Source organism: Mandrillus leucophaeus, unplaced genomic scaffold (assembly GCF_000951045.1).
Source record: "Mandrillus leucophaeus isolate KB7577 unplaced genomic scaffold, Mleu.le_1.0 Scaffold94, whole genome shotgun sequence".
Taxonomy (NCBI): Eukaryota; Metazoa; Chordata; class Mammalia; order Primates; family Cercopithecidae; genus Mandrillus; species Mandrillus leucophaeus.
Window position 1 is genome coordinate 2380787 of NW_012110252.1, and position 22806 is coordinate 2403592.

Consider the following 22806-nt stretch of genomic DNA (forward strand, 5'->3'; position numbering starts at 1 on the left):
AGAGTTCCTGATAGGTCTGAGTCCCAGGCCAACCACACATTTCAGAATTTCCAGGGACAAAATAACAGTAATTTTAACTGTTATTTTAAAGCCAAAGCAAGTATTTAAAAGCCAAAGCAAGTATCTTCCAAAGTTAATAAGACATATTAACAGCAAGATCAGAAAGGCAGGGAATATGGGGGTAGGTACATGACAGCCTGCCCTATTCACTCTCTGTACTTGTGTGGATATTTGAAATATTTAGTAATATTTAGACATTTTCTAGGGGAAGACAAAGAAACATGAAAACCTCTTGCCATGAACTAGAATTCTGATTAGATGCAGCGAACCTGGACACTGCGGGTGAAAGAATACTGCTCTGCTGCTCCACATACTCCCTGGTAGGGAGATACAGGCTGGCCCACAGCCCCACCCTGCCCGTGGGCCAGAAGGGAAGCAAGGTCTGATCAACCTTGCCACTCTGTCAATGGGCAGTGGTGTCTAGAGTGCAACCGGAGGGATTCTGAGCCACTTCCCAGGCTCTGAGAATGAGGACTGAGATGGGATACTGACATGTACCACAGGCAAAGTGCCCAGAAGAGGTGACAACATTCCTCAGCTAACAATCTTGCCAAAGCCCATGGCCACCATCAAATGGGTTCAAAAGGCCTATTTCTGCCCAACGCTAGGCAAGCTATGCATCCCAGCCAAGATCAGGCATTGGCCTTTTATAAGATATGACTGACCAACACCCTGGGAAGCACAGGAAGAAATCTGAGCAGAGACAATGAAGGTGCTTTATTTTAATCACATTTAAGACTTGCTGTCTAGTTCCCATGACTTATCTCAAATTATTCGTCTTTGATGCCAACAGGAAAACGTCATTAGTTTTTAATCTCATACTCTGCATTTGTTGATTAACATGTTTCAATGTCTGTGCTACCCAGGTAAAAATAAAATGAAACAAAACTTTTACTGCCTAAAAATAAGACTGCTTTATACTCACTCAGCTCATATGCTGCTCTGTGCCAGCCACTGGCACTAGCCACGGAGGGCATAGAGGGGAATGAAGCCAGCACTAGCCCTCAAAGAATGTCTAGCCAGACCCATGGTAACTAAAATCCATTCCAATTCTGCCCTTTCTCTACTTTCTTTGGCAGTACGTGTTTTTCAGATCCACTGGGGTGGTTTGGTTTTTACTTGCACCAGGAACATGGCATCTTTCTCTCCCAGTTATGTCTTAAGATTTGAGATGTAGAAACAGGCTCTCTGAGAAACTAGGGCATAACCGACCAGACAGAAGATCCACTGGCCATGTGAAAAACGTTTCCTGACATCCAGTTCCCAGGGATACCCTCTTATCACAGGCTCTGTGGCTGCTAGAGTTAAAGGCTCATTTGGGCTTAGAAGCTAATACTCTTCCCCAGTCTAAACTGACTTCATATGATCGCACATAAATCTAAAGTAGGAAGAAGTTGTCCTGGCTTTATGCTAAGTCAGAAGAGAGATGATGATTTATAACATGGGTGGGGGAGAACAGTGAGTCACTTCACCACCTTCAGGATGACCCAACTATTTCCTTACTCTCTAAGGCGGAGAAGGCATGTAGAGGCCACGTGCTTTATATGCTGAAGGCTATGTAAAGGATTACAAGGAATGTAAAGTCATCTGTGATATGGCTTTCGAGTTATAAATGTCAATGGCAGTTAAGTCTGCTGCTTTGGGAACTCCTCCAACAACAGGTTGACAACAGCCCAAGCCGACGGCTCTGGAGGAGGCTGACAGACAGCTGCTCTTTCGGTAGTTACTCCTCAAAGAGCCAAGAGGCCTCTCCAAAGGCAGCTAGGTACATGACATGCTGGAGGGGGAAAGCGACAACATATTTGGTGGCAGAAAGACACAGCCCAGGAGTCCCATATGACGCCAGCACGTCTGCCTGCCACATGAAGGCTGTCAAACCCACATGGTGCAGAGCTGAGAACAAGGGGGCGCAGATACTGCCGTGAGAATCGCAGCACAGTAAATGCAGAAGACGCTCATCTTTCCCAGAGCAGAAACCACAGCACTGGGTGGCAGGGCTGACAGACCCAGCTCCAGCCTCCCCAGTGCCAGCCTACTATCTCCAGCTGCCCCGCCTGGCAACCCTCGAAGAGCAGACTTCCCTACCTGGCAGCTTGAAACCAGTTTCAGGGGAAACAGACCCTGGAAGACAGATTATTCAGTTGTCCAGTCCCTAAAATGAAGTCACATTCCTATTAAGCAGGGTGTGGGATATATATACGGGGGACAGGGAAGGATGGATTAAATATGCTTGTATTTGAGACAAAAATCTCGTGTTTTTAGAGATTAAAAATCCCTTTGAGTTTCCAAAGGACACATTTCCTGTTTCTCTGGTTTCTCTCAGTGGGACAAACTCTCAAGGTGACACCTAGAGAGAAGCCTTAGATAGAAGTCACATGGTCACACGATTTCCTAGCTCTAACGTTAATGCTTTTATTCATATCAAGACATTCATCTAGTTGTGGGATGCTGGGGTGTTTTTTCTCCTGTGATGTTGTCAGAGACAAAGTGTGTTCAAAGACCCACATACATAAAAGAAACAAGAATTAGAAATGTTTAATGTTTCATTCTGTTGACCCCATAACCTTGACACCCAATTCCTATCGGCCTGTGAAATCTAAATGTTCTGCTCCAAGGTGAACATCTGATTTACCAAGGTAACTTCTCAAGGGTCTGCCTAGGCAGTGGGTTTAAGTGCTACAGACAATTCAGATGGTTAAAATAAGGAAATACTGGCCGGGCACAGTGGCTCATGCCTGTAATCCCAGCACTTTGGGAGGCCGAGGTAGACAGATCACGAGGTCAGGAGATCAAGACCATCCTGGCTAACACAATGAAACCCTGTCTCTACTAAAAATACAAAAAAAATTAGCCAGGCATGGTGGCAGGCGCTTGTAGTCCCAGCTACTTGGGAGGCTGAGGCAGGAGAATGGCATGAACCAAGGAGGCGGAGCTTGCAGTGAGCTGAGATCGCACCACTGCATTCCACCTGGGCAACAGAGTGAGACTCTGTCTCAAAAATAATAAAAAAAAATAAGGAAGTACTTAGCAAATTCCTTCCTCCATAAAATATGTTCAGAATTGAGGACTTAAGAAAATATGTTTCTTGGAGCAATGGTTCCTTGATACACACACAGTTCAGAGACTATACGGTCTTTAGGAGTCACACGCTCTAGTTCAGTGGGCTTCCTTCCACTGACACCATGATGATGCATGTGTTGGGCCCAGGTTGGGCCTGCTCTAAAGGGCCAGCATTTCTACATGAGAATTAAGTGGCCATGGTCAAACTCAATAAATTTGTACTGATAATGACTGAAGTGAAAAATAGCCTTCTTAATTCATAATTAAGAAGTCACTTCATAATTCTATACACATAAAATAATTTTGTCCAATTACTCTGAAAAAATTCTACCAGGCCTTCACCAGACAGTCAGAGATGTCCTCTCAGGATTATGGGTGGTGCTAAGAGAGCCACCCCCTTGCTCTTTGGGACCAGAGTGCCAAAGTGTATTTTAATGGCCCCAAATCATAACATGGGACTGCTCTACACAACTTGGCCCTCTCCCCGACAAGGGCAAATATCCCGGCTCTCTGCTTAGCCCAGGTGAGTATCTGCTTACTATAGTACTTACATGGCCTAATGGAGCCTCCTCCAATGTCCACTTTAGAATAGGAATCACTTCTGAAATCACAAGGACAATGACAGTCTTAAGTTCCTCCTCTTAAAGGACTTGATCCATTGCAAACAGGCTGACAAAGAGCTTGTATGAACTTTGGTTCTCCGTTTTTTGGAGCCCAACTGCCTTTAAGATCGTCTCCCAAAAAAAGATACTTAAAAATAGCTAGGTGGGCGGCCCTATCACTTCAACACCCAGAGGCATTTGTCTAAAAATTATTATATCACTTGTTAGGATCCAAATCCATCCATTATTAGTTCAGCGGGAGTAAGGTGACACTTGGCAAAGACAGAGCCTCTGCACAAAACTGCTTCTTGTCCCAGGTCTCAGGAAGCATTAAACCGAAGCTCTTACCAATCCTAATGCTTTCCGGAGTAGCCTACATTAATATATACACACAGTCCCAAGTATTCATATACACACAAAAAAACTAAGGCGTTTACAGTATGAAATAAACCCAATCGAATTACAAGCCTGTTTGTTCAAATAGATTCCTTGTAGCTGTTTCTCCCTGAAGAATAAAACCAAAAGCAGCAATAAAAAGTCATTTTAGAAATATATCTGGGCCAGGCACAGTGGCTCATGCATGGAATCTCGGCGCCTTTGGAGGCTGAGGCAGGCAGATCACCTGAGGTCAGGAGTTCAAAACCAGCCTGGCCAACATGGCGAAACCCCATCTCTACTAAAAATACAAAAATTAGCTGGGCATGGTGGTGCGTGCCCGTAATCCCAGCTACTCAGGGAAGCTGAGGCAGGAGAATCACTTGAACCCAGGAGGCAGAGGTTACAGTGAGCTGAGATTACACCATTGCACTCCAGCCTTGGTGATATAGCAAAACTCAGTCTCAAAAAATAAATAAATATATGTGTGTGTGTGTGTGTGTGTGTGTGTGTATATATATATATACACATATATATACACACACACTATGTGCTTCTGATTTGGCTATTTTCCCTCTACAAAACTCCTTTATAAAAAAGAAAACAGGGAAAAATATGTCCAATAACAGATATGTATGTTTCTGATGTTCATGGACTGTATGAGCAGAAAATTGTAAAACGGAGAAGGACCTCAATAGTAACGGAGGGAGGGACAGATCCACCTTCAAGCTGACTGTCGTCTTAAGACTACCTTATTCTTAAGGACTTCATGGAAGAGCATACCGTATAATCGTCTGAAAAGTTTCTGGAAGAGTTTTGTTATTTTTAATCCAAATGAATTTTAATCCAAATGAATGAAAAGTTTCTGGAAGAGTTTTGTTATTTTTAATCCAATTCCCACAAACCGCATAAACTATTAACATTTTTGTCTGTGTCAACAAGCCCTGAGCAGTAACAGAGGTTTGTATGCTTGGGCAACTTAGGAGAACAGGCTCAACCCACAGTCATTCCAAATCCACCATCTCCATGAAACCGACTGGGCTCAATACATATTTACTAAAGGATGGACGGTTGGAAAGAACTGAATCCATGCCAGTGACCCTTTTTAAACTAGGGTCTGAGATAGCTTTGAGGTGAAGGAATGGGTTGTGAAAATGGATTATCGTGATACGGAAAAAGCTATAACTCTAGTAAGTGCAGTCATCAAGATTTGTTTCTAGAAAACAATCCTCAGCATCTTGGTCAGATCAAGAACACTTCATTCATGAGTAGTGGTGTAGGCTAATGGAATATATACCCACATGCCTCGAGCCTAAATGATACCAACCTAGTTTCAAGTGCTTTTAATCTTTTATGTTTTCATAAACACCTACTTGGTGCATCATATGGCAATTTTCCTTATGAGTACTGTCCATGAGTGGCAGGTGACTTACCATACCAGTGATAAGATTATAAGATTCAAAAAAAAAGTTCATGATATAAAGTAGTTTATTATCCTTTACTTCACCAATGCTTTCAAATCTGGATTTACGTTAAGAAGCAGACAAGTTACTTCCTGAGTCACCTGAAAACTACTGCATCACCCTTGGCTATCTGTTCATTTGCAAAACACCTGGTCACCAAGAAACCAAAAGGCCCTTTAATTCTATCGTCAGCAAAAGCTTTAATGTTCAACTAATCTTAAATATCATTTCCTGCAGAGCAAAGTACATAACATTAATGGAAATTTACAGCCATTTCTAGCTATGACTATAGATAAAGAAAATATCAAAGTCCTTTCTCCTTCCTAATTTGCAAAAAACATAACATTAATGGAAATTTATAGCCATTTCTAGCTATGACTATAGATAAAGAAAATATCAAAGTCCTTTCTCCTTCCTAATTTGCAAAACAGTATACCACCACAGAATTCACCAAGATTTCACCCAAAGTAATTTTTGGAGATTAATTGGCTCCCTCAATTTCTTCTTGGGATTATGCTGTAATTTCCCTCCCTTTCTTAATTATAACTAAGCTGTAAAAGCATTTGTAGATGGATATCATCAAAATACAATTCAATCTTTTATACGTGTGAGTGTATATATATATATATATTTTTTAATTATGGAGATGAGGTCTCACTTTATTGCCCAGGCTCATCTCAAACTCCTGAGCTCAAGTGAGCCTCCTGCCTCAGCCTCCCAAAGTGCTGGGATTACAGGCATGAGCCACTGCGCCTGGCCTTGAAAACCCATTTTCAACCAACATTTATTCCTTTCATTTTTTGGATGAAAGTTATAAATGCCCTACAAACAAAATATCCTACTTGATACACTCTCACTCTACCACAGCATTCTATCAGAAACCTGCATTGTGTCTTTGCCCTCCCCCAAAGTATCTCTAAAGGTGAGCCATGACAAGCCAATACAGGTGCAGGGCCCAGCTGTGTGGTGCCCACCCAGGATTCAATGGCACAGGACAAAGGTGGCCAATTCCAGACCTGCAGGTCTCACATCTCCCCACCCACTTATGCCCTTCAGAACTGGAACCTGTCAGGTTGATCCCTTCTCAAGGGGTCAACCTCAAGCACGTATTTCTCTTATTCCCTGTGGGATATGTCTCTCCCAATAGAATCTCAGAATCTTGAATGCCAAAAACAACCACGGATTTCCCTCTCTTTTTCCACATCTAAGACAAAGGTGGCTGAGAACATAAAAGTAAAGGGTGTCTATGGTTCTGCCTAAAACCCCTCTATGCCTAGAGACAATATTTCAAATAAGACCAACTGATATGCACTAGAAACAAATCATGACCAAATTTATAAACTTTAAGTCTTTCAATCTGCCTTGTCAAGCATCAGATAATCACATAGAAAAGAGCCCGACAATTACAATACTAGCTTCACATGGCTTTCATCCACATTGGGCAGAGCAGCTAATTCACCATACTGTGAAGCCCAGTTTCATAGATCTAGGTTGGTCTTTGACGCCAGAACATATTAAACAGTAATCTTCAATAGGTTTAGATTCACTCAACTCAGAACTTTCATCTTTCCATTTCAACGAGGCCTCTCCTCAAGTCCCCATGAAAAGTGTCCCCCAAATACAATAAAATCAAAATCTGTCCCAAGTCACTAATACTGCCTGGGCTCAAATACAAAGCTCCAGCTCTCAAACTGTGTGACAGCAACCAAGTGACTCTCCAACCCCCCGTCTTTTTGTGTCTAAAACAGAGGTCATCATGGGGCCTCATTATGAAAATGGGGAGTCACAGCCAAGGCAAGGGAGACACAGTCTGTGTGTGGCACCAGGGTCAGTGAGCTTTCCACAAATGTTAGCCATTATGATTACTCTGGTTGCTGTTGCTTTAATGCAACAATAAATTAATAGGATAATAAAAGGGCAGTTCTAGAACCAGTGTGAAGCCTGGAACCACAGGAGCAGGGGGTGCCGGATGCCACCTGACAGTTATTTTGCTGACAGCTACTTTGTCAGGCAGGTGTGACAAGGATGATTTAATGGCTTGCAACCTGGAATGCCCTTAGTTAAAATGACTGCTCTCCTACAAATGGTCCCCAGGTACAGCGTGTTTGATTTACAGTTGAGAAAAAAAATAGCCAAACTTCTGAATCCATCACTAACTTGGATTACAGAGATAGTATCTGTAGCCAAAGCTTACCCAAAATTTTAACCAAGACATGATGAAACCGTGCTGGGAGACCACTTATCTAGGTTTGCAACCATTTTTAATGTTCATTTGCAGTATCACAAAGAACAGATTCCCTTTACAAGACTTGCACACCATCCCAAATGAAATTTGGTATTGTCATCAAAATTTTAACAAGCACCAGGGTATTAATCTTAAAATTCTACCAGGGTATTAATCTTAAAATTCTGTTTTCTAAACCATCCCCAAGCTACTTGTGTTTCTTTCCTTTAGCCCAGTGGTTCTCAAAGTGTAGACTCCAAACCAGCAACATCGACATCATCTGGGAAAGTAGGAATGCAAAAATCTAAGACCCTGCCACAGGCCCACTCAATCAGAAACTCTGGGGTGGGGCCAGCACTCTGTTTTAACAAGGCCTCCAGGTGATTCTCAGATGCATGCTCAAGTTGGAGAACCACTGCCAATGGGCTACAAACATGTGGGCTGGGCCATTATTTCAGACAGCTCTTTTCCTTAAACTATCTGGCATTTTTCTGTCCCTTAGAAACCTGCTATAGGATGATGTCAACTGTTCTATTTTAATTCCTCATGATGAGGCTGAGGATGATTCATTCAGCACCTTATGTGATCACTTAAATAGTAAGGATCCTTTCCTCCCACCCCTAATGGAAGGTGACTGCTGCCTGTTATTTCTGATGTAATTACAGGAACAATTCAGTAACAAAAGCTTGTCCTTTATCAACCTCAGCGAACGTTGTAATAGAGACTTATAACTCCCTGTTAGTTTCCATAATGTGTTCCTCCTAATGTATCCTTTGAAACCCATCTTACCGTATGTCATAACAAGGAAACACAGAACGCAGGATCAAATCTGCAGCTAATAGAGATCAAAACTGCAAGTCTTTGGGCAAGCCTTTTTCAATTGACAAGAAACAAGTTTGTATCAACCATCTGGTTTTATGTATGTAAGTGAAATCCCTATAGAGAAACACAGCTGATTCAAAGCTTTCTATGGGTCCTGAGGTGACCTCATCTATTGCGCATGGTCTCATCACCACCCAACACCTAACTAATTACCAAAGTAGGAAGCATTCAAGGACATTTCCTAAATATTAAATAAAATCTTTTCTATACGTTTGATTTGTTGAGGTGCGTGTTAATTCAGAGAAGTTAATTTCATACCTGCTGTGAGGTCTCCTGATGAATTGTGAATACCAACGTGTTATTAATTTCCCTTTCGTTTTTCATTAATTTCGCACTTAATGCCGGACAAGAAAGGCAAGACTAATGATGTCTGAAAGACAATGTTCAGTTCTTGTAATATACTAAATCAACCTCACGTGTTCAAATAAACAGAAAGCCCAGATAAGGATATGATAATGGAACTGGCTCTAGAAAGTGTCCAAGGTGCGATGTAAATAAATGCCCAGAAACCCAGAATGTTTAAGCTGTAAACTCCAGTTTCAATACTCCTCGGGGAGAGGAAGAGAATCAAAGTCAGAATTCTGAAGACTGCACTATGCACGAGTAAACCTGTGCCCTTACTGTTGACCAGAGACAAGGATTTATTTACCACACTATATTTCTTATATTTCCAAGGGTCCCTCTGCGTATCACTCAGGCTCTTCACACCTTTCTCCTTGTCTTCACTCGACTGTCTCTGCGATCATCTCAGCACTCCCGGCTCAATACGTGTGAAAAGACAAGTCTCCCTCATCAGAGGCTATGAACGAAAGGAGCAAGAACCCAGTCTTAGGCAGTTTTACATCTTCAGGGACCTTTGTGTCTACATGCCAATCCTATTCCCCTTAACAATGTCTATAGTGAGAACCTGCTATGTGCCGAGACACTAGGAGCCTCAGGCAAGTTATCAAACATAGCTGTACCTCTTTGAGGTACTATTTTTCATACCTTACAGGAGAAGAAACTGAGATTCAGAAAGCTAAATACCTTGCATAGTTGATCCCCATCTTAACACAGATCTGCCAGGCTCCCAAGCCTGGAGTCTTCCATATCACATTGCTTCCCTAGGAACATGAGTTACAGAACATTTCTGGCTCCCTAGATTTTTTTTTTCTTTTTTTTCTTTTTTTGAGACAGTTTTGCTCTGTCGCCCAGGCTGGAATGCAGTGGCCCAATCTCGGCTCCCTGCAAGCTCCGCCTCCCGGGTTCACGCCATTCTCCTGCCTCAGCCTCCCGAGTAGCTGGGACTACAGGCGCCTGCCACCGCGCCTGGCTAATGTTTTGTATTTTTAGTAGAGATGGGGTTTCACCGTGTTAGCCAGGATGGTCTCGATCTCCTGACCTCGTGATCCACCTGCCTTGGCCTCCCAAAGTGCTGGGATTACAGGCGTGAGCCACCACGTCCGGCCCTAGATATACTTTTTAGAAGACCTGAATGCTGTGAGCATGCCATCTTCCTCTAAAAAACTTCTCTACTTCCAGCTCCAACTCACCTAAGTCTTCTTTGAATTCCAACATGAAATAACCTCACAACCCCATGCAATATATTAAATTTTCTAATGTGCATTAGAGTATCCTATGTCTTAAATCTCCGCTCACAAATGAGCCAGCCCCACCAGGACTTACATCCCAGCTCTATGGCTAAATACAGCAATCAGTCATCTCTGGTCATCAGCTAGAGCAGGGCTGTCCAACATGGAAGCCACTTACTACGTGTGGTTATTTCAACCTAAAGAAAATTTTTAAATTTCATTCCTCAGACGCTCTAGTCATATTTTAAATGCTCAAAAGCCAGTTGTGATAATGGCTACCATACTGGATAGCCCAGATACAGAATACTTCCATCATCACAAAAAGTTCTACCACACAGCCCTGGTGGAGAGGTATCTCAGGGCAGCATCTTTTCATCTGATACCCTACCAACACCGTGCCGGAGGACAGAGCCTCCTTACCACAGAATTAAGGGACTGTCAGGCTAAGTGTGGCCATACTCACATGTGTTTTGTTTTGGTTTTTTTTTTTTTTTTTTTTTGGAGACAGGTGTCACTATGTTGCCCAGGCTGGAATAGAATGGCTATTCACAGGCACAATTATAGCACACTACAGCCTCAACCTTCTGGACTCAAGCGATCCTCTTGCCTCAGCAGATCTCATCTTTTAACAAATAACATTCCTGGAGGAGTTAAGTCATTTGGCATACTTATTAATATAGCATACTAACTAATAAGCGGACTGACCTCATAGGACGGAAAGCATCAGAAATGAGAGGGACTAAGAGAAAATCATAGTAAGCCCTTGCATTCAGGAACAACCACCCTGTGCAACTGCACCTCAGGAAGCACCCAAGCACAAGCCCTCAGAAAAGCAGAACCACTCACACAGGCCCATCTCTGAGGCGCATCCTCACCAAGGCTCTCTCCACGTGAGAGGTTAACCTCTATAATTCTTCCTTGGCAAGATAAAGTCCCCAAATTTGGTCTCGTTTTTATTTAGTAAAGAGGACAATGCTAGGAAACCAACCCTCAAAGTGTATTTCCTACCAATCACTCACTGAATTGCTTCACTAAAAGTTGGAATAATTAGCAAGTAGACAAGCTTTTGTTGACAATGACGGCAGGCTCGAAAAGAGCCTCAATTCCCTTGGGGACAACTGACCTAGAAGGAGTTTTAGTTTTAAAAGATTTTCAGGAATTAAAAGCCTCAAATTCTGGGGGTAGCTCCAATTTGGGGAAGGACCCTAGAATACAATACTGGTTTCTGCTGGATTAGAACAGCCAGAGTGAGGCACATGAAGTGGTAAATGGGCAAGATCATTGATGTGAATTTCAACTGTTACCACCTGCAGGCTCCCTGCACGCTGCATTTCTTCTCTTGTTCATTGTCCCCTATCCTCTCTTCCTGCTGTCTGTGCATTCAACCACTGAAACTGAATTCTGCACCCAAGACAAGCCAGCCTTCATGGCTGCCAATATTGATCTATAAAGAAAAGTGGATCCAAGTCATAATGCCACTTCTGTTGCCAACTCCTTTAGATGATTCTGGCAACCTCTTTGACAGCCCCCCAACTCAAACTGCCATAAAGGTCAGACCTGGGTCTCTCTCAGTACAATGTGAAGGTAATGAATGGAAACTGTGTAGAGCTAAGACAAGAAAACCAAAGTGGAGAATTTTCTAATAACGAATGCAAATCAATGAATCCTTCTGGATGCTGAGTGGGGGAAAATAAACTAACATGTTCCTCTTAGAGCCTCTGACAATCATCCAGTCCTGGACAAATGTACCTGTCTCCTCTGAGCATTCAACTCAATCACATCAGTAAGATGTCTGCCTGTTTTCTCAGCATTCCTCTCACCTTTGCTTAAGAACCACAGCCAGTTGAATTACTAACTCTGACAAGAGTCCCTGGTCTTAACTGTCTCCTACTCAGTAGCTTACACCAGCTTTCTAACCTGGTGGGCCTTTCTCCAGCCCCATGCCCCTCCCCCGAATTCATCCTGCACACCTGCCAGGTGAACCGTCCGGAACACCCTTACCCCAGCCCCCACTCATTGAAGCAGGGCTTTCAAAAAGGCATCTTAGGTACCAACATCTCTAAGATCAAACCCTGGCCTCCGAGGCCCTCCAGAATCAGGAAGGGCTACTCCAACTAAGAAATCTACCTTTCCTCCAAATCGTAGTCAGGTTATTTTCCCTGTCCCCAGTACATACCCCTTCCAAACCCACCTTACCCTTGCATAACTCAAACATCTCTGGGAAACTTTCCCTCCTGGGTGTAGTAACTCTCCTAAGCAGACTGTCAACTCCTCAAGAGCAGGGTGCGTCTTACACTTCTCGATGTCTCTGAAGAGTATTTCAGACACAGAATCCTCAGCAACACCGACACTCCACAAATATTTGACAATCCACTGAAAATACACTTTCTATTCATGCTCCTAAGTTCATTATTCCAACAGTAGATTCTCAGACCACTAAGGTCATCCCACTTCAATACACGGTTTGCAAGGCACTTAACACCTCTAAACCTCGGTTTCATCTTCTGTGAAATTGCAGTAGTAACAGCACCTACCCCACAGGGTCATTGGTGTTAGAGAGATAATAGTGAAGCACTTAGCATCGTGTCTGGTGCATAGTAGGCATCCCATACATGTTATCTCTACCCGTCCTCCTAATATTAGTAAGTCTCCTTAAGGGGACAACATAACACAGTGGAAATGACATGTTTGGGTGGATAGAACAAACCTGGGTTGAAATCCCAACTCTGTTCAGATCCTAACTGTGGCACCTTAGGGAAGTCACTCATCACTTAGCCGTATTACCTTCAACAGTAAAAGGCGATGAATAACCTCAAAGGATTAGTCTAAGGACTAAATGAGAGAATATACCTAAAGTTCCCAGTACATAGTCAGCAGCTCAGTTAGTGGCATTTACTAAATATGGTTTTAATTCCGTTAAAGCCCTAACAACTAGAAAAGAAAAACACACCCTTGTACTCTTTGCTTGCCTCACTCTCATCTCCTTCTGGTCACATTATTTAAGGGAAGTCCCTAAATGAGGCCCAGAGTTTCAGCTGACAACCCGCCAGTCTTCAGCAAAAGGTCCTAACACCACGAGTACAAGAAAATTACATGGTGAGCTGCAAGGAGACCCATTTCTTTAAGGGGAGCATGTGTTTTTCTTGTTTGTTTTGGGATGGAGTCCTGCTCTGTCACCCAGGTTGGGGTGCTGTGGCATGATCTCGACTCACTACAACCTCCGCCTCCTGGGTTCAAGCAATTCTCCTGCCTCAGCCTCCCGAGCAGTTGGAGTTACAGACGTGTGCTGCCATATCCAGCTAATTTTTTTTTTTTTCCAAAGGAGAGCCAGGGTTTCACCATGTTGGTCAGGCTGGTCTCAAACTCCTAACCTCATGTGATCTGCCCGCCTCAGCCTCCCAAAGTGCTGGGATTATAGTCGTGAGTCACCGCGCCCGGCCAAATATGTATTCTCATTCTTATCACTTCACCAATCTCCAAATATTCATATCTACTCCCATTTTACACTTGTTTAGCAAGGTTCTTCTAGAAAGAAAAATACACTGGTACTATCATTCATTAAAAAAAAAATAAATCTATGAAACTATTCTAAAAGGAGAGCCCGAAGTACTGAGAGAAAAATCCACAGATCGAACTCGATATGCAAACAAGTAGATAAAATATGACAACCCCATGAAAAGCCCGCGGCCAAAGTCACACCCTTACTAGAAGGGAAAATAAACTCTACTCTTCCAGACCACGCTGCGAGTTTTTGAAAACTGAGGGGAAGTCAGAGCAGAAAACAGTCCTGAGGCTCCTACTCCCCTCTTCCTAGCGGCCCAGGCTTCCGCCTCCTGCCAGCCAGAGTCCAGGGCCCCAGGAGATCCAGCAGGGTGGGGGCAAGATGAGGGCAAGAGGCCAGCATTCAGAAGTTAAATGAGTTACCAGATAACAAGGTTCCCAACAGAAGTATATCTTCTAGGCAATGGTCTGATTACACAAAGCTGAAAAATGACTTCACTTCCTTCTGGTTGCTCCCAGGCCCAACCCAGCCCCCAAGGCTAGCCCCCATGGTCTTGGCAACGCACTGGCCTGGTTCCAGCTCAACAGGATCTTCCCCCAGTCCTGCTCAGTCACCAATGCAAGGACAGTCATTCCCTCCAGAGACAGGCTAAGAAAGCCTTATTAGAATCCACGGTGACAGAGTCTATTCTTCACAAGGGCTTATATAGCCTGTAAAGAGCTGCAAACCCACGACCACGCCCAAACACTGCAGGTGGCCTCCCTGCCTCCAAGCTTCTTCACCAACTTCCACCACCTCCAGCTGTCCTCATTTCTTCAAGCCGGAGCCCGCCGCGGGGCTCACAGATGTTCTTTACTAAAACTATTAAGTCTGCTCAGATCCTCCTGGCAGATCCTAGCCTGAAGTTCACCAGAAGTGTCAGATAACAGTATTGATCACGGCAGAGCAGCTGGACCATTCCCCAGTGCTCACTAGCCGGCCAGATGCTTCCGAAGAACTGCATGCAACTTTCCCCACAACCCCTTTTAGGAGCTACCCTTACCTCCACTTGCAGATGAAGGAACTAAGCACAGAGGGTTAAAGTAACCTGCACGATGTCACAGCTGACTAGGAAAGCCAGACTGTAAAGACTACACAGCACCTACACCTGTAGAGACTCTCAACCCTTTGTCCTTTTGCTAACTCCTGGAAGAATGACCCCTCACACCCAACAAACCAGTATCAGGTGCTGGGGGGAGAAGTGGAGGATCAGATGTGTTCATACAATACCCGCACCCAATCCTTAACCTACACCAACAGCTGCACCCAGCCTTCGCATCCCCCATGAGCAGTTTGGGCGAGCCAGACTGCATTTTGCAAAAGTGGAAACCATATTACCACTTACCCCAGGCTCCACCACACCAGTCAGGCAAATATGCTGATTGACTTGTCTGATGTAAACCCATCCCCCTTCCTAGGAAAGCACAGCAGCAGCCAGCTGAGGAATCTGCATTTTCTCTCCCCAAAAGACTCTGATGAAGTTTAGGATACATGGCACCACCACCCTTCTTCAGAGTGCTCATTTTCAGGGCAGAGTTGGGAGAAGGATGTTAGAATCCCATAAGGAACTTTTAAAGAGATATGCCACCCCAGCAACTGAATCTTCTAAGGAGTAAGGAGAGAAGAGGAGCTAAAGTAGTGCTTAACTTCTAGGAGTCCTTATCATACCCCCACTATTGAGGCAATGCCTTTCTAGCAGTTTCCACTCACTGCAACCTCCGCCTCCGGGGCAGGAGTAGAGGGGGGCAGCGGCTGGGACTACAGGCTGTGCCATCATTGCCGGCTAATTTTTAGTAGATACAGGGTTTCCCCATGTTGACCAGGCTGGTCTCAAACTCCTGGCCTCAAGTAATCCACCCGCCTCAGCCTCCCAAAGTGCTGGGATTGCAGGCATTAGCCGCCATGCCCAGCCTCATACTACTTATGAAGATAGTAAAATTAGATCATGTTAAAGTACAAATACGCTGTAAAAACTCCTCTATAGATGTTTGCTGTTCACTTGAAATCAGAGAAAACACAACTGTCTTAACTCTTTGGGCTGGTATAAAGCATTAGAAACCTTCCGTCTGAGCAACTTTGTCCCTGTTAAAATGTTTTAACTTTCTCACCTCCAGAGGTTCACTTAGCAGACACATTGCAAGCAAAGAGGAGGGAAGAAAAAAAGGAGGAAGGGAAGTGAGACAGGAAGGAATGGATGAATCCTGGGGCCTTTTACAGGACACTATGTTGGGAACACAGGGACCCTTCACGCACACACATGCGCACACGCACACACGCATGCACACACACGCACGCACAAACACACGCACACACATGCACACACACGCATGCACACGCGCATGCACACATGCACACGCACGCACACACATGGGTACGCACACGCATCCACACGCACACATGCACGCACACACACACACAGTAGAATTTAGAACAGTGTTCTCCAAAGGAAATGTAATATAAGCCACATATGTAATTTTAAATGTTCTGGTAGCCACATAAAAAGTAAAGAAAAACAGGTAAAATTAATTTTTAAAATGTATTTTATGTAACCTAATATGTACAAAATATTACTAGGTAAAACATGTAATCAACACTGAAACATTTATGAAATAGTTTACATTCTTTTCTTCATGTTTAGAATTTGGTATGTATTTTACATTTATAGTCTACCTCAATTCAGATTCGCAGCATTGCAGTAGCCACACATGCGTAGTGGTTATCACGTAAGACGGCCCAGATTCAGACAGTGAAGGGCAGATAAAAGGGAAGAGAAGGGGTAAGAATAAAACCCTAAAACCTCTTGGAGGGGTCCATTTGGGGAGACAGTAGTAGTGATGGCAGTGGGGGCCCACATGGAGCAGCCTCTGCTGTAGCAGGGGAGGCACAGGTGGGACAGTGCACTCCACAGAGCCAGAGGAAGCCAGGAATAGACAAGAGACCCACCCCCTTCCGAGTTGGTGGGGCAGGAGCCCCGACCTCTTGGATTCAGCTACAGCCACCCAGCCATGGCTGCGGACCTGGGCATCCCTGTACTCTTGGGGCCCAGTTAGCACACCCAACCCCCACAGGCTTGGAAGGGCCTGCTATCGCTGCCTGGCCGCTCTTGGCTCCTGGCACCAGCTCTGATTTCAGAGCAAAGTCGAGGCCAAGTCCTAGGTACTGTCGCAACCTGGCCACGTACGAGCACACTTGGGGCAGTGCTGACATGCCAGCCCTCTGCCGCCCCTCCAGGCTTTGGGCACCAATGAACACAGGAGGGAAGGCAAGGGGACGCTTAGAGGGGGTGAGGGTGACTTGGTATGGGCCTGCAGGTGCCCCTTGGCACAGTTTGGGCACCATGGACAGCAGGAGGAGGCAGATGTGCTCCCAGGCAAAAAGGGGCAGGTCCCTGGTAAAACCCCACCTTCACACCAGGGACGGCCTGAGGCCTGGGGGCCAGGCTGCCAGTTCCACCTACCAGAGTGGTAACTTATGGTGCTTTTTCTGGCCTGCCCATGGCCGTCCATGGACCAATCAGCACACAATTCCTTCCTTCTGAAGCCCATAAAAACCCTGGACTCAGCCAGACCTGGCCAGATATCAGAACAACCTGCCTGCAGAGACAAGCTACCCACTGTGGGTCTCCCCTCAGCTGAGAGCTGAACAGACTCGTCAGGACACCCTGCCTGTGGATAGGAGCTACCCACTTCAAATATTCTGAGAACTGTACTGCTGTTCAGTGAAGCTCCTCTCTGCCTTGCTCACCCTCTAGTTGTCCGCATACCTCATTCTTCCTGGACGCAGGACAAGAACTCATGACCTGCCAAATGGCAGGACTAAAAGAGCTGTAACACAAACAGGGCTGAAACACACCTCTGCCCTGTTTGCCAGGTTGTGGGCAATGAGGAGAGAAGAGCTGCAGCCCTTTCGGGTGCCCAGACCTAGGGGCTCCCCAAGCCAGGGCTGCGACACCCTCTTTGGGGCTCTGCAGTTTCTGGCATCTCCAAGCTTCAGAGCACCACTACATTCCCCTCATGCAGACGCAGGTGCCCACAGCAGAAGCTGCATGCAGTACATCTGGTCCAGCTGCAGCCTCACACAGAGCCAACACCTGTGCCAGCACCTGGAGCTGGCTGCCCTGCTGCAGCAGCCAGTGTACCTGGCTGTGCACAGTGGCCGGAAACCACACTCACTTGCCCACACACCCCTCACCACTACGTGCCTGGATCACCCTTGGCAGGTGTGGAATCTGGGTTGGTAGCAGGAGCTGAGTGCAGCCTGCTGGGCCAAGTGGGCGGAACAAGCCCAGCAGGTATGAGCAGTACTCAGGCAGAAGGTGCCACTGGCCACAGAGGTTTCCAGCAGGCAAAGGGATACTCCAGAGATCCTGTAACAGTAGCTCATGTTTGCAGAAACAAGAAGACCTGTGCAGGAGAAGGCTAAGAAAGTGAAGCCCAGCTTGTGAGGGCTTTGAACAATGCACTAAGGAATATGTCTCCATCCATGATCTAGGTGTCCCTCTAGCTCACCTATGACCCCCCCAATCTATGTTCATAAGGAGCAGGTCTAATCGTTCTTCAAGCTAAACAGTGACTACATTCACGCAATTTGTCAACCAAGAGATAGCTGGTGTCACCATACTGAATGCCCACAAGTATCAAACCTGCAACTGAAGGGTCAGAGCTCAGTACCATAAGGACACTCAGTATCATGACCCAGCTGTGCCTCATACAGCTGTCGCACACCTGCCAGAAACAAAGCAAGAGTCTAGACCCTCATAGCACTGACCCACATAGAGCATAGGCTTCTGAGGAAATGGGCTGGAGAGCAAAGCTCCTCTCTGCACAGTGGGTCTAAACTCCACCCAAAGAAGTAAAACAACAGGTCCCTTCCTCCCCTTTTACAAGACACCACTGGCAATACAGGGACCCTTCTCTCTCTCTCTCCACACCCCCCCCCCTTACATACACATACATTATGAATAGACTACAGACCAGTGATCTCCAAAAGAAATATAATGCAAGCTGTTGGGGGAACAGGGGACACAGGCAATAGAACAAGAATTTGGTAGGCAGAGAAGCAAATGTGACAATAGATGCAGAAGTCAGAGTGATTTGATGACCAACTTTGAAGATAAAGGAGGGGCCATAAGCCAAGGAGCACAAGGTCACCTCTAGAAGCTGTAAAGTCAAGGAAACAACCTCCAGAGGGGATGCGATCCTGCCAGCACCTTGATCTTAATGCAGTGAGATGTACTGCGGAGTTCTGACCTCCTGAACTGTAAGAGAACAAATGTGTGTTGTTTAAAGCCACCAAATTTGTGGTATTTGTTATAACAGCCATAGGAAATTAATATTCCACTTCCAGAGTGGTCAGCTAGACTAGGGGTCCCCAACCCCCAGGCCATGAATCAGTACCAATCGCAGTCCGTGGCCTGTTAGGAACTGGGCTGCACAGGGGAGGTGAGTGGCGGGCAAGTGTGCAAAGCTTCATCTGTATTTACAGCTGCTCCCCATTGCTCGCATTACCGCCTGAGCTCTGCCTACTGTCAGGTCAGCAGCAGCATTAGACTCCTATAGAAGCGTGAACCCTATTGGGAACTGCGCATCCAGGGGATCTAGGCTGCTTGCCCCTTATGAGAATCTAATGCCTGATGATCTGTCACTGTCTCCCATCACCCCCAGATGAGACCATCTAGTTGCAGGAAAACAAGCTCAGGGCTCCCACTGGTTCTACATTATGGTGAGTTGTATAATTATTTCATTATGTATTACAATGTAACAATAGAAATAAAGTACACAATAGATGTAACACAGTTGAATCATCCCAAAACCACCATCGCCCACAACCACCAGTCCATGGAAAAATTGCCTTCCATGAAACCAGTCCCTGGTGCCAAAAAGGTTGGGGACCACTGAGCTAGACAACGCACTGGTTATAATGGCCCTTCAAAGTATCAATAGTAGTAACCATGGTTTTGTTAGTAACACTACTAATGGTCACTATTTACTAAGGGCTTACTGAACCCCCAAACACCATGAAAATGTTTAACAAGCTTTTTGAAAATATAAGCTTTCATTTTTGAATCATTTTAAATTTGCAGAAAAGTTGCAAAGATAGTACAGAGTCCCTGTATGCTCTTTGGCCAGCTTCCCCTAAAGTTAACATCTTACAAAACCATGATATATCTGTCAAAACAAAAAAATTAACATGGGTATGATACTATTAACTACAGATTTGATTTGGATTTTATCAGTTTTATAAGTATTTTATCTTCCCAAGAACCCTGCGAAGTACCATTCTAATCCTGATATGATGGAGGATGCTGAGGCTCAGTAAGAATCAATCACTTGCTTATATTAATAGTAAAGTGCCAAAGACTAGCAAGACTTAGATTATGATTTTGGTTCCTCCATATCTGGAGGCTCTGCTTAATCCCTATACCATAAGCTTACCTAGATATCATCATTCCCAATTTATAGAACAAGAAACCCTGACACGAAGTGAGCTACCTGAAGGCATGCTGCATCAAACCTGGATGTGTCCGAGTCCAACGTCCCAGTTGCGCTCTGTTCACACTGCCATCTCCCTCCATGACTTGAGAGAGATGAGGGGTGGCACAGGGCCCATGCAAAGCCCCTGAAACCCATGAGGAATGTCATGAAGGCTGCGACGTGGAGGGAGGGGATCACAGCGCTTGAAACTGACTACTTGTTCTAGGGCCACTGGTAAACCTGAGCGCTCTCTTGTGGCTCTCGTCAGGGAACAGGGGCACAGGGAGCCAACCCAAGAGTGCCTTACAAAGAGCATGTCTAGAGGAATGACTGGCAGAAGGAGCAGCCACCAACTACTCTAAGTTTAGCTACAACCAAACCACTGGGATCCTTGCTTTGGGCTTCTACGGCCCAAAGCTTAAAAAGGATGGCCCTGCAGGACTGACCCAAAACACCTGGTCAATGAGCCACTGCTATTCCTAAGAGTTAGCATGGAGGAAAAAGGCTGTTCTTTGTTTAGAAGGGATGTCATTATCCTCCAGGAAAGCTCACAGATGACCAAGACACCTCACAGCAGTGCCCTCATGAACACCGACCACATTCAAACTTAGATATAAAAAGATGCTTCTAGCTTGAATTTTAACAAGGAGAGTTTCTCTTTAATTAACTTGATCACCTCACAGCTCATTAGAGAGAGTCGTACAGCACAGTTGTCAGGATGGCTCGCGTTTCTAGAAAACTCCCACCTATGGCTTGGTAAAACACTATGGATCTTGGAAAGGCCATTTCCTTGGATGAGATTTAGAGTCTCAGGGGTGTGGTCAGTGTCCTCTGACTTCAAATAAAAAGGGTGTTATGGGGTAGATAATGGAGGCTTACCACTGCTTATACAGCCCGAGAATCAAAGCAACTGACAGCTCCGTGCCAGCAATGGGGACACCTGGACTGGAGGAACCACTGGGTTTCTTGTCTCCCATGACGGGTCTAATCAGGACTTCCCCAAAACGGGGCTTGCCTGTGCCCTCTGACCTGCATGTCTGAACACAGCATGGATAGGCCAGGGGTGGGGCCTGGCAGGATCTGGAGGAGGACACAGAAGGGGAGGGGTGGGTAGGAGCAGGGCCACTTCCTTATATAAATAAGTCGCAACCTCTCGTATTGCAACAGTTGTGAAAAAGTCCACACCCATTTCAGAGTTTTGAAAGACTTCATCTGAGAGGGATGGAGAGGGCCAAGTGCCCCTCTGAAGCTCTCTCCTGCATGCCATCCATTCCCTGACCCATATTCATTTCTCCCATGTTCCTCCTCCTTACCTGCTGCCTTAATTGGCCACAAAGTCTGTGTATTATAAGTGGAAAACTATTAATAACACCTGGTGGGTGAAAAATGCTATGGCTCTTATTTACAAACGTATTAAATTAAGTACTTCTTGTTTTGTGGGGCTCTGGGTATTTTTTTTTTCCGTAAGACAAAAAAATAAAATAAAATAGGGCATAAGAACAAAGAGCTACAGCCCCGCCCTTGCCTCGATGGAAGGGGCCGAGAAGCTTCTAATGATGATGGAAGGGAGGGAGAGGGGGAAGTAGAGAAGCCCATGTCTCTGGGCCTCAGCCTCCATAGCATTAGGGCCTTCTCTTCCCAAGGAACCATAAAGCAAGAGTTAATACGTCACTCAGCAAACGCTGCTCAAGAAGTATAGTCAGTCGTCTGCTATAAGGAAATTGTCCTCGAGTGGCCTGTAAGACGCCGAGTGAGTGGCTTAATCACCCAGCAGGGTCTAGCAGGTAATACAGAAAACTCCTCCGAGACAGCAAGCCTGTAAAGGCAAAGCATTATCATTTGTAACAGGATTAATAACAACATGGGCTGGAAACAAACAGACACCACTGGATTACGTTTCCAACCTCTTCAGGGAGACCATCGAGTTCAATGAAGGGTTTTATTTCTTTGTTTTTAAACAAGACAGCATCTCCCACCATGTGACACCAAGAACCCTCTCTAGGGAAATCAGTTCTTGTGCGTTTGTCCTGCCAATGACAGGCAGCATGAGGTACAGGGGTCAAAACAGTTAGTCAGGAGAAGGTCCAGGAGGAATTTTACAATTCCAATTTAATAATTAAAAAAAGAAAGAAGACCAAGGATCTCCCGATTAAGCCTCAGCACTTTAAAAAGGGCTTAAGGGGATCAATATTCCCATGTTGCAGTGCTCCCTAAGTTATTTTTTTAACCACTTGGGGTCTTGATTAAAAATGTGGACTCTGGCCCGGCATGGTACTCTGGCCTGGCGTGGTGGCTCACGCCAGTAATCCCAACACTCTGGGAGGCTGAGGCGGGCAGATCATTTGAGGTCAGGAGTTTGAGACCAGCCTGACCAACATGGTGATAGCCCATCTCTACTAAAAATACAAAAAAATTAGCTGGTCATGGTGGTACATGCCTATAGTCCCAGCTACTCGGGAAGCTGAGACAGGAGAACTGCTTGAACCCAGGAGGTGGAGGTTGCAGTGAGCCAAGATCACACCACTGCACTCCAGCCTGGGCAACAGAGCGAGACT

The 22806-nt window shown here is 45.2% G+C and overlaps 1 protein-coding gene across 1 annotated transcript in view; it reads right to left on the reverse strand.

Annotated features, from left to right (window-relative positions):
- MGAT5 (mannosyl (alpha-1,6-)-glycoprotein beta-1,6-N-acetyl-glucosaminyltransferase) overlaps positions 1 to 22806 on the reverse strand; it is a 327806-nt gene that overhangs the window by 272270 nt on the left and 32730 nt on the right. The gene's annotated exons all lie outside the window — the stretch shown is intronic.